Source organism: Leucopleurus acutus (assembly GCF_964270905.1).
Source record: "Leucopleurus acutus genome assembly, chromosome: 3".
NCBI lineage: Eukaryota > Metazoa > Chordata > Mammalia > Artiodactyla > Delphinidae > Leucopleurus > Leucopleurus acutus.
In genome coordinates this window covers 51269931-51283815 of record NC_139145.1, presented here as the reverse complement: position 1 = coordinate 51283815, position 13885 = coordinate 51269931, and positions in this window count along the sequence as shown.

Below are 13885 nucleotides of genomic sequence, written 5' to 3'. Positions count from 1 at the left end.
TTCCCCAGCACACAAAACTTTTTGCCATAATTAACCACTTTATTTTACTCCTTGATACCTCTGAGCCTTTGTACATGCTGTTTACCCTTCTTTCCTTTCCTCTTTCCTTCCCTGTTAAGAAGACCTAAATTGAATACCACTTTTTCTAACTCCCCACACTCTTGGTACATTCATTTTTCCCCACCTACTTATTCAAATCTCTGTTAAGAGTCTACTGCTTGGGGAGCAGAGACTTTTATAACAGTCCATACAACTTCACATTTCCTCTCCTGTCTCTTGCAGTAAACTATAAAATCTTTGGGGACAGGGAGCTGGTCTAAATCATCTTTTGTTCTGTCCTCTAGCACATTGCCCAGCCCCCAGTCAGCAATCAACTGTTTATTGACTCTTTTACAACCTTCTCATTTTACAACTGGGGAAATAAAAGTCCAGAGAGGGGAAGTGACAGGTCTTGCAAAAGGACTTGGACTTGCTTTAAGATCACTGCTTCCAAGTAGGGGGTTGTCAATATTTCTCTGGGCCACATACTGGAAGGTTTCATGGAGGTGGCCGGACTTAAGCTGCACTGACAAGTCTGAGTAGGATTTGAGACTGTTGATGTACAAGTGGAAGCTGGTAGAAATTGGGTTAGGGCTGTGGAATTTGATCAGTAGCTTAATGGCCTCTACAAGCTGAAATCTATGAACACAGATTGCTAGCTAGAAAGCAAAGGGGCTATACTGAAAAAAGAAATAATCTGCAAGGGAAAAAAATGGATTTTATTCATAGTGTACACCTCACTGTGTGGCCCTGGACAAGTCCTGACTCCTTTCTGGGCACTAACTTCTAATAATAAAATAAACAACAACAATAATAATAATAACAACCACTTATAATTATTAAAACTTTACTATGTTCCAGGCACTATTCTACAACCATTATGTTTTACTGATGAGGATATCTACTTTCAAAGAGTTGAAATAACTTGGCCAAGGTTATCCTAACTAATAAGTGGTGGAGCTAGGGTGTTTGCTCCAGATTGTTGGACAAGATAATCTAAATTTCAACTTAACTATAAAGACTTTAAAGAAGTTTCTGCCACAACAAACTGTGGTCATCCTAGAGCTGATTACAAGAGTTCCTCTCTTGTAAGGTGACCTACTTGCCTAGCTCCCTCCCAGCTAGAGAAAACTTCTCACCTGGAAACCTGGGGATTATCTCTGGTTTGTACACACACAAAAGTCATGAATCATTTGAAATTCTAGCTATGCCCTGAATTAGCTATGAAAGAAAATCATTATATTTATAAATAGTTTCAGCACACAGAAGTCTTAACCTGTGTGGTCCTATATTTCACTGCTATTTTCCATCTTTAAATATTATTAATCATTTCAGCAATTTAGCAAAGCATTTTCACATATGCTACATTATTCAGTCAACACAACTGCCTGTTTTCCAGATGAGGACACAGGGACTATGCCAGTGATTTTCCCAAAAGCATACAGACAATAAGTGTTTCAACTCCAAATGCCCTTCTTTACTATTTCCCACCTCTAGAACATGGGTTAGCCAGAAATACAGGTAAGTTTATTTGTATTTACTGAAAGTACCTGAAATGTACTGAATTTACTGAAATGTAAATTACTGGATCACCAAGTAAAAAGGATCCTAACGTTCTTTGGCTGCTTTTAAACACATTAGAAGCTCAGAGTTGAAAGGATTCTTAGAGGGTCATCAGACCCACTATTCCTCTTCTCTCTTCACCACTTCCACCCTACAACTTTTGAAACACTCCTATTAGGTGGTGGCCTAGCCTCCCAAGGTATCCTTTTTTATCTCTGAGCAGCTTTGAAAGTTATTAACCTTCTTTATTGAACAAAATGTGTCCCCTGACATTACCACCCATTGGTCCTCAGTCAGCCTTTTGCTATTTCCCTCTAGAAACCCCTCAGATAATTGATTCCAGATCTCATCAACTTTGATTCTTTTCATTTCCTCTGTGGACTTGTCTGGGTCTCAGTTTTCTCATCTATAAAATCGACAGATGGACTAGTCTTGTCAGATCTCCATAAAGCTTTCCTTCTATGACCCTATGATATTTTAAATGTCCAAATAACTGTACCCCAAAACAGAAAAGCTTGCTCGCTGCCAGAAACTCTAAAAGGAAAGTGTTTCCTAATGTTTTGCCCATTGTGCCTTTTCCTTCCTTCCATTCTGTTTGTGTTTTTCTGGAGATGGAGAAGATAGTCCAGAGAAGGTGGGGTAGGCGCCTGCCTCATTGTTGATGTTGCAATGCACTCAAGCTGGGAAGAGATTTGAAGTAGTTAGGGATGCTGAAATCCCAGAGCAGCCCCACCCCTTCCCACCTTGGCTTCCAGAGTCATTTCCAAATTACAGGGAGGTTTCCAGATTAAAATCCCGATTGATTGGCATTCACCCAGGGTCCCACACAGCCTCCTCTCTGGCACCTTCTCATAGATTCCTCATACACCCAAGTGCATTTTGTGACCTCTACCCCAAAACCTCCTCTGATAAAAGAATGAAGCATTTCTGTAATATTTCTGAAAATACAGAGAAGGCCAAATATTTAGAAAATCTGATTAGATCACATACTGATTAATGTGTGAAATAATAACAATAAAAGTAATAACAAATAGTTATTTACTGAATAGTAAATATGTTCCAGACACTAGATTAAGAACTGTATGTGCTTTATGTTATTTTCACAATAACAGAATGAAATCAATTTCATTCAATCAATCAACTATTTTGATCACTATCAACAATTCAAATCAATCAACTATTTTCATCACTATTTTATAGATGATGAAACAAAACTTTAAAAGAATGTGCATATCACCTGCCCAGTGTCACACAACTGACAAATGGTACAGCCCAGAATTCCAGCTCAAGTTTATATTGAGCTACACAAATATTTCATGCTACACAAATATTTCATGCTACACAAATATGCCTTATTTTTAAACGATGTTTTAAAAATTTTGCACCTATGCATCACTTCTTCCACAAAGCTTCCAGGATGTTCCCCAAATCTAATTTTGAGATCTCCACTGTTTCACTGTATCTGTTCATCTTTTTACGCTGATGCTTTGCACACTGCTTAAAATCTTTCATTTGTCTTTCTTCTACTCTAGACAGTAAACTACTTGAAGGGAATAACTGTCTCTGTGTTTGTATTCCTTGCTCCTAATACATCTTTCTTCTCACAGACAGGATTTTACGGCACTCTTGCTCTACAGGATTGTCAGGAGCTCTTGGTTTTACAGCCAAAATCAAAAGTTGTTGGATTAGGGAAGACAAATCCCACCAGCCCTTTCTAGGCATGTAGGGGATACTTCTGAGTGTTTCCAGAAGGGATGGAAGCTCAGGCTTTGCATTAAAGAGAAGGAAAGCTCCAACTGAGAGATAGCTTATCTGAGATTAAGTAATATTGTAGCGGTTCACAAGTTTTTACAGATAACTTTCCGGAATACTGACTGCTAAATATCTATGGATCATAGACCCTAAGCCATATGTTCCTGAGAGAAGCAGGGAAGGTCTCTGTAGCTGAGCCTGGCTCAGTGCAGAGAAAGGGTATGACAGCCACCTCCGAGCCCATGTGCAGGACCAGTAATGGCCAGCAGCATGGAGCAGCCACAGCAGGAGTCATAATGGTGGGCGCCGGCACTGTTATTAGGACCCAGCTTTCCTCACTTCCCATAGCCTTTAACCTCCTAAGAGTCTTACACTACCCTAAGGAAGGCAAATCCCTCAAGCATGACAGATTTCATTTACTATCAATCTTCGTACTTGGCAACTGAGACTTTTATTACACTAAAATGATGAAGCAAACCCAGACCTGTTCCAATCACACATGTACATCAGCGTATGTGCATAAAATCTTCTGGGAGAACATGCAAGAAACTGCTGAAGTCAGTTGCCTCAAGGCAGTGAGGCTGAGGATATAGAGAGAGGAGGAGGTACATTTTTCATTGGAAATGTTTTTGTATTGCCTAAATATATCATGTGCTTGTATCATCTGTTTAATAATATAAACAAATAAGTTAATTTATATAATAAATGTAATAAAGTACCTTTTTAAATACTTAGCTCAACTTCTAAATGATTGGAATTTAATCAATTATTTGCAGACACACAGCTTAAGCCTAAGCTGTGTTTTCTTTAGGATTCAAGGGAAAGAACTATGCGGCAGGTCTGTCAGAAACTTATTTACATGAGACACTAAAAAGTATTCTGAGAAGTGGTCCAGAGAAGGGTGGAGGGAGTGACTCAAAACAATAGTAGTAATAAGAGAAATAACTAACATTTAATGAAGGCAAAGTACTAAACTCTACACAATCGTCTCTCTTAAACAGCCCAGTCAAGCAGGTATCATTGTCTCCCCCATGGAAACTGATGTCTGAGGAGCTGGATGACTACCAACTGGCAAAGCTAGGATTTTGTTCTAGGCAACCTGAAGCCAGAGTCTTCTGGTAGTATGATGAAAGTATGATGGAAGTATGATGACTCTGTGTGAGCAGAATCTGATATCATATGCTGATGCTCTTTCCACCCCGGCCCTCTTGGTAGCATAACTGCCACCAGCAGGGACACTAGCAACCAGACATCAACACAACAAGAGAAATGGCAGACCCCATTTGGCCAATTGGAGAGCCAGTCTCTGAATTACATGGGAGACTCCTCTTGGGGACTCCTAAAACTGTACAGAAAAAATTGAGAGCAACTGATGTTTCCATAGAGAAGGCAGAGCCAGAGACACATTGTCTTGTGTTGTCATGACCCTATTTTTATCCCCTGTGGCCTATGAAATACAGCTTTATATACTGATGTTTAAAAAGAGATGTGAAATATCAAAGAAGTCCTGAGATTAAGATTATCTTAATCTCACAAAGCCATGTTACCTGAGTTTTAACTGTGAAGGAAGAACCCTGATGTTCTGCAGACGTCTTCAGTCTATTGGTGCTGGCGACACCTAGAATCAAAAGAAGTGCGATTAGGAGAGAAAAGCCAACACTACAATGCTCTGCTATTTCTCCTCCTTGACAGTGGACTGGAAAGTTAGCCGGCTGTTTCCTGAGACTTTGCACACAGTGATGCAAATCACTGCACTCTCATTCACTTTCAGATCTCCAGACAGCCTCACAGGGACTGAATACACTGAATTCAGTCAAACTGAGCTGGAGAGAGAAAGGAACTTGAAGTTCATTTTGTGAAGCAGTTTTAGTTTTTGTTTTTGTTATTTTTATAATCCTCTTTTTGTCCCCCAAATGAGATCTTATGCAAAACCCTACCATATAAAAGTATAACTGCTCCATGTGAAATAGGGGCTCCTGAGCAATGCCTGCTCATGTTCCTTAATGCCCAGCGCTGTACCCACTGCTTGGAGTGCTTTGAGTTGGCTCCAAGTAAAGGGGCCATATGATATATTGCCAAATCAGGACACTTGAGCATGAAAAGAGACTCCATTAATAATTATGCTGTGATAACCGATGTAAACTGAGACTGCCCTGGGCAAATCAGGAAGTATGGAACCCTAGTTTTAAGGAATATAGTCTCGAAACTGTTGGCTCAGTCCAACCTCTGCATGTAAGAGATGAGGATTCTAGCCCCCTGACTTGCTCCATCAGGGGAAATTACCCCCTGATGAGAACCAGGAAACTACAAAGCAGGCAATCCATCCACTCTGTCTAATCCACTTCAAAATAAACCAACTGGGAAATAATTGAAGTTTTTTTTAATAAAAACAGTTAATGTTGGGTATGCCAAACCTCTGTGATCTCAGTGCTTCCTTTGTCCCTTTTGCCAAAACTGTACCTCCTGTGCTACTCTTTACTTCACATTGTTCTTCAAATCAACATACCTCTTATACTCAGATATCTACTTTAGCTTCACCCAAAGCAATAAGATTTGTGATATCATGGGGCTTTTGTGCTGGTCATATTTTTTCTAATACTCATTAAAACACACAAATAACTATTAAGATGTTCATCTATGTGCCTCTAAAATTATCCATATTCCACCACTAGTTTGCCTACTGTACTTTGCAAAGCACTTATATTTAGTAAACAGAACTTTCTGAATTTTATTAGTTATTTTATACTTGTTGGTTCCTACAATTCTGGTCAATACTAGAATCAAGTATAAGATGACATCTGATTTAGCACAGCTTGAATGCTTTTTTTAATTTTAAATTTAACATAGTAATATGCAATCTTGTTCTGTAAAAAGCACTGTGATTTCTAGGAACTTCATTGCTTACACAGGATGGTCACTTTGCTCCATTCAATTCAGCCTTCCTAATATGAGACTGGTTCAATTTTAATATATGTTTATAGATGCATTTGTGTACAGTTTGGGCATGCAAAAGATTCCTACCAGTTATTTTTTAAAAGGCACATCTATCTCATGTGTCAGCAATAAAGCCAGTGACATTAAATGATTCTACAAATATTTATTGAGCACCTGCCATATGCCAAGTCCTATCCAAACTGGGGAAAGTGAACAGCATACAGTTATGGCCTCAGGTTCCTTCGTGTTAGTGGGGGAGACAGGCAAGTAAACAGGCATTCATACTAAAAGATGCTATGCACTATACTCATGAAGGGTTTGGATATCCTCCTCTTGCTGATCAGCTTAGGAGGAATGAAGTCCTATGCTTGGAGCAGGTATAAAAATTATACTCAAAAAATCAAATGGCCAGGAATGGATTTTTTTTTTTTTTTTGGCCACAAAAAAGCAGCGCGCAGCGTGCAGCATGTGGGATCTTAGTTCCCCGACCAGGGATCAAACACGTACCCCCTGCAGTGGAAGCTTGGAGTCTTAACCACTGGACCACCAGGGAATTCCCTACTTTTCTAACAGAATTTAATTTTCTTTCTAAATGCTCCTTCCCTCCAAAAAACTTTTTTCAGAAATTTAATTTTTTTTTTAAACTTAGGAGTTTTTTTTTACCACCAAGGTATAAGCTGAAGCAATGCATATTTCAATTTCCGTATCAGGACTATTCTACCCCACTCAGGGTTCTCCACTCCCCTTCTGTCCTGCAGTGGCATCTAGGGGAAAGCGGGGTAGCTCCCAAGCATGGCATCTTTGGGTTAGGGAGTGAGGAATATCAAATCTGGAGGCTGGAATCCAGAACCTAACTGACCTTCTTGGCCCCAGACTCTGGGCACCCTCCACTGGTATCAGCTGGATATGATTCCCCAAACTGGATTTGAGGTCATGGCACTGGCCTCCACTACTGATGTCCATTGACTATGGACTCTGATCATAAGATGTCTGTAGTCTAGGACCTTCTCAGCCCAACCACAGTCCCTCTGGTCTGTCAAAACACTCAACTCTTTCACACTTCTCTCTGGGGGCCCAGGAAACTCTCACCAAGCTTAAGTGATCAGGGTTCCTCCCGCACCCACCCCACTCACCCAGGCATCTCCCTTTGGCATTGCTTCTCTACACTGTCCTGCCACATGGACATAAATGCTATGCACCTTGCCAAATATGAAGTTACATCCTTCCCATGCCACTTCCTAGCATCTATTACCTGCTATCTCCTAAACCTTTTGGGGTATTTCCACATGCCTCCCACCCCTGCCCTGGTATGGCAGGAGTTGCTCTTATTTCTTATTTCCATCCTTCTAATCCATGGTCGATAAATAATCTTTGCTGGGACTTTTCTGGCTTGGCTCTTTACATGTAAAATCCAGATTCAAGAAATATTTTTTCCCTCTCATGTTTTTTTTTTTCTTTTTGCAAATTAACAGTGTTTTCCTATCAGATTATGTATTATTTAACCATGGGCTATAAAAACTGTAGAAACTGTTAGGGGTAACTTGAGATAAAAAAAAAAACAACTAGCTTAGTACTTTTAAAAATATTCTTCCCACAAGACATTCAAAATTATCAAAGTAGTTTTTGTCAGAGATCTGACTCATTCAAACCATCCTCCAGACATTCTACATTTGAAAAATAAAGGGAAAATGCAGAGTTAAGAAAATTAATATTTGTTGAATGTCAACAATACTTAGGGGCTTCCCTGGTGGCACAGTGGTTGAGAGTCCGCCTGCCGATGCAGGGGACATGGGTTCATGCCCTGGTCCGGGAAGATCCCACATGCCGCGGAGCGGCTGGGCCCATGAGCCATGGCCGCTGAGCCTGCGCGTCCGGAGCCTGTGTTCCGCAATGGGAGAGGCCACAACAGTGAGAGACCCGCGTACCACAAAAAAAAAAAAAATACTTAGGCACTGTGCTAGATATTTTACATTCTTTACTTTCTTTAAATCTTCATAATATGCCCTTAGTGTAGAAATCATTCCCAGTTTACAGAGGAAGAAAAAAAGTCTCAGAAGAGATTTAACTTTAAGTGATCTAGCTAGAATAAAGCCAAAATTCACACGTGATGCACCTGGTCCCCAAATTCATTTGCTTTCTCCCTTTCCACAGTAAGAAAAATATTGTCAGCCTAATGACATAGGTTAAATTTCATGTCCTGCATGTATTACTTACGGCATAAGATGCCCCTTGCAATAATCAATGGACACAATCTATTTATGATTGTTTTTCCAGATTTGGAAGTAAGCATAACATATTAACCTCAAATATTAGTGGTGGTTGATAGCTGTACCTTTGCTTTTCAGACCTGCTTTTGGTCTTCCTCTTGACTGGTTTGATGCAGAATCCTTGGTCACCAACAAAGAACCAATGATAACATTATCGGGAAAATTAAACCTGCTGTTTGGCAATCTGCTTTTCAACTGCTTTTTCCAGAACAACATTACAGTGAAGAGAAGGCACTGCCTGTACACGTAAACATGGATTTCCTGAGTGGCCCCAACTCAGAGGAGAGGCTGTAAATGCTAGAGAGCAGACCTCTTCACTGAGTATGAGGAGCCCTGGCTGGCCTGCAGAGACCGTCATAACTGACATCCGGGCAATGGAGCCATGAGAGTCACCAGGGGTGAGGGCTGTGCAAGTAAATAAAATTTTCTCACCATGAAAATCCTCTCCAGCCCTGCAGGGAAGCCTGTGACACAGATAGCCCCAACAAAGGTAACACCATCACTGGAGTATTTCCTAAAGGCTCAGGAGCTGAGAATCCCCAGGCCACAGATAAAATAACCACTCCATAATTAATGATGTATAACTCATCCATTTCTAGAAAGAACCTGGGTGGCCAATGACAATATAGGTAAAGAGACAGGATTATATACAATTTTTTCTTCATGTATGGGTGCAATCCAAAATTTAAACTGACTCATATTTCATAAACTATACTTTTTAATAATATAAGTGATACATCATATATGTGTATACAGAAATAGATATAGATGTGGATATAGATATAGGTAGAGATTCGTACTTGCGTGTGCGTGTGTTTGTGTGATTATGGGAGTTAGTATAGTTTAGAGAAGAACACGAAAGAGGACTAAGATTTAAATTATAATCCTGGCTTTTCTAACAACACACTGCAAGTCATTGAACTTTTCTGGGCCTAAGTTTCTTCAGCTTTAAAGCAAAAAGACTTCTTTTAGTATCAGTTGGTGCATATTAAGCATAAGATATGCCACATGCTCCCATGACAAACTACTTCATTCAGTTCCCCCAGAAAATTAGGTAAGATTGGCCTTTCATATGTTCCCAATGCACTTTCCTTCATAACACTTGTTGCAGGTGAAATAAAATAATACTTTCCATAATTGTATCGGTTAATATTGTTTCTTTGAATGCACTTTAATCTCCAAGAGGGCAGGGACCATGCCCTCTTGTTCCTCATTGTACACTTGTACCTGGTGCAGTACTGGCCCATGTTTTGTGGGGGATGAATTGACAGATAATAAAAGACAACCTGTGAGGAAGATATTAGTTCTGAGATTCTGAAAAAATGGCACCTTAACACATTAACTCTGATTCTCAAGGCTCTCACCATTCTTATAAGTCATCTGTGACCTCAACAGTCTAATCCAAAAGGCTTCCCAACTCAAACGGCCCCCTCAGCAGTTTCCACCACCAACCATTCCCCTCTTGACCTCAGTGATAAAGCTCCTTCACAGTCTTCCATCTGTGTCCCCAACCACTTCTCTGTTTCCTTCCTCAACTCTTCCCTGAGGCTTGCTCTACTTATGGTATTTCCTAAGATTCACCATCTCATCTTTTTGCCCTTCTCAACCTAGGCATCCCAGGATGTGAGCATATTGTAATAAATATATCTGTAATAAATATATCCCAGTATATTCCAGTATATACAAGATATGCACCAAAGAGGAGTTCAGATGTTTCAGGGGGTAAATATTTGTCAAATGAGTGAACCTATAAATTGCCATGATTTTAACCATCATCCCTCACTATTCCCATACACTGCCAGCTCTCTGCCTTTTCCTATACTCCAGGTTAGTGTTTATTCATTTCCTTGGGCTGTCATAACAAGTTACCACAAACTGGGTGGCTTAAAGTAACAGAACTTTATTCTCTCACAGTTCAGGAGGCCAGAAGTCTAAAATATCAAGGTGTTGGCAGGGTTGATTTCTTCTGGGGTCTAAGGACAGTGTTTCACACCTCGTTCCTAGCTGCTGGTGATTGTCAGCAATCTGTGGTGTCCCATGACTTATAAATGCATCACTCCAAGTTCTCCCTCCATCTTCACATCACTTTCTTCTCTGTGTCTCCTTTTCTGTCTCTTATAAGGAAACTCTCATTGGATTTTGGGCTTACCTTAATCCAGTACAATCTCATTTCAACCTTCACCTTAATTACATCTTAAAAGATCTTTATTCCAAATAAGGTCATATTCTGAGGTTGCAGGTGGACATGAATTTGGGGGAGACACTATTCAACCCACCACAGTCTATCCTCTGGCCGCTCAAAATTCATGTGCATCACACATGCAAGATACATTCATTCCACCCCAACATCACCTAAAGTCTTAATCAATTCCAGCATCAACTCTAAGTCTCAAATCTCATCAATTCAAAAAGTCCCAAACCTCATGATCTAAATTATTCAAATCAAGCCTGAATGAGATTCTGGGTTTCATCCATCCAGGGCCAAATTTCTCTCTATCTGTGGCCTTGCAAAACTAGAACATAGGTTATATGCTTGGATCCAAAATGCAGGGATGGGGATAGGATAGACATTCCCATTCCCACTGGGGGAAATGGGAAGGAATAAAGTGGTCTCTGGTCCCAAGTGAGTCTGAAACCCAAGGGGCAAATTCCACTGGGTTTCAAGGCCTGTAAAAAATCCTCTCTGGTTTGATGTTTGATTAATTTGGTTTGATGTTTGACTACATAAAAATTTAAAATGTCTACACAGCAAACTAAGCTATGAGCAAAATTAAAAGACAAATGACACACTGGGAAAAATGCAACTCATATGATCAACCACATGTTGTTTCCTTAACATATAAAGAGCCTCTGAAAAATGATAAACAACAACACTCATTATAAAAGTGGGCAAAGAATAGATGAAATATTCACAGAAAAGGAAATTCAAGTGGCTTTGATTATATGAAAAGATGACCCACGTTACTCGTAATGAGAAAAATACACGTTAAAACTTTGCCAAAATGAACAATGTGAGTTATACAACTTATCTGGAGGGTAATTTAGCAGACTAACAAAATGACAAATGGGTGTACTTTTGACCCAGCAACTGTACTTCTGGGAATTTATCCTACAAATCAATTAACAGACTTACAAAATGACAAAAAAACAAGGTTAATTACTGCAGCACTGGTCATGAGAGCAAAATATTAGAAAATATATGAGTGAACATTAACAGGGAACTGCTTAAATAAATCATGGTATATTATGTAGCCACTAAAAAATAAACTCTTTATATAAAGATAAAAAATGTTCTCCAAGACGTATTGCTAAGTGAGGGGAACAAAGCAGTGTGCAGAATTCTGTGTATAGAGGGACTAAATAACATTCATATATTTGCACATACATGCATAATGTATCTCTGGAAGGCTGTCCAAGAAACCACTGACATTAGTTGCAGAGAACTGTTCGGCCAGGGGCCATTGTAAAAGGAGTGTTTTCACTCTAAAACTTTTTATACCTTCTGAATTTTGAGCACGGAGATTAGTTTATTTATCATGATTAATTAATTAACTGAATTCATTAAAAAGTTATTAGAGACTAGTAGTTAAGCATGGCAAGTGGTGAATATGCTTTATCTCTATATCCTCCTGACACCTACTAAATAGATATTTTTTTAAAGTAGTAAGTCAAAAAGAAGAGAAGACAGTCTCCAACATGGGATGCCCACAAAATCTTGGAAGGAGGGGGCAGCTGCAGAACCAGCCACCCACGAATTGGGGTCCCAGGATTTCTGAGAGTGAGAATAGAGCAGAACTAAGACACATGTAGATTACCTGAAAAACTAATGGCAGCATAAGTAGGTTATGCAGAAATACTGAAGTAGATAATAGAGGTTACAGTTAGAAGAGTTGAAAGTGGTTGGCTCTGGGAACTGGAGCTAAGATATGAATATGTAGGGCAGAGAATTGTTATTTTTCATTAAAAACTATATCTTGAATTATTTAAATATATGCATGCATTACTACTACTTTACTTATTTCCTTAATTATTAAGGAAATTAATTATTAAGGGAAAAGTGCCTTAAGAAGTTAGTGTTTGTATTATTCACAGTGTCATGCTAATATATTTGAACTTACAGTGACATGGTTGAGCCTTTACAAAACTAAAAATGACCAAAAGTGACCAGAAAGAAATAAAGAGGTGTAAACTTACTAAAAAACCAAGAGAAAGTTGGAAAATTTTTTAAAGAACTGTTAATGTTATTACAAAAAGATAATTGGTGTTACAGGAAATTTTTCTTTCAAATTTTCATTTAGAAAACTCCCTGTTCATAAATAACAAGAAAATTGTTAAAGCAATTCGTTTTATTATGAGACTATTCTAAACTGAATCTATGCAAATAGAATTCATCCATATAGTAAGAAAATTATTCTCATTATCTGTGATTAAATATAGTTTATCCTATCATAACAAAACTGGAAAAATTCAAAGAAAACTACTAACACAGTAAAGGAAAGCAGAAACCATCAAAAAGAGTTTTGATAAAATTCTCTATCAAATTTTGACAGAAATCAGACTGGTATTGGGAATAAAAGGAAAAATAAGATATGTTTTCTGTCTTCCAGGAATTCATTGTGATATTTTTATATTAAAAAAGGTAAAATGGATTATTATTTAACATGAGAAAGAACATTTGATAAAAATAATATTAAAATCATCCATTCATTGAGCAAATAACTTTGTGATGGGATGTCTGTAGGTCAGACACTCTTGGGTAGTGAATTGGGTAACAATGAGTAAGACACTGACCCTGAATTCAATAATCATGATTATCATCACAGTCATTATCATAATAGCTGATATTTCTTGAGCAATCCTTATGTACTAAAGCTAAAAACCTTACATGACAATAGTGACCAGAGAGAATTTGTAATCAGGGAAAGGAGCTTCAAAGTTAGGAATTCTGGAAGTGGGGCAGTTACAGGTGAGGACGGGTACCGGATGGTACATGGCAACGCAATGCACTGTGACAAAAAGGAAACCACCCAAATGTATACTGACAAAATGAAAACTACCCAAATACCCCAAATTAGAGTAAGATAAAAGTCTACCATGGCATATTAAGGCAATGAAATACTACATAGCCATAAAAGAAAGAACTACAAGAGCCATAAAGATGCATATATAAAATAATGCCAAGTGGAAAAAATAAAATAGATTGCATAAACCCATGTAGAGCTGCATAAAATCTCTGTTTGCACCTTGATAATGACAGGAAGATATCAAAGACAAGGAGTTAACAGCTTAATAGTTTCAAAAGAGTTTGTTTTTTTTAATTGCCTCATAGT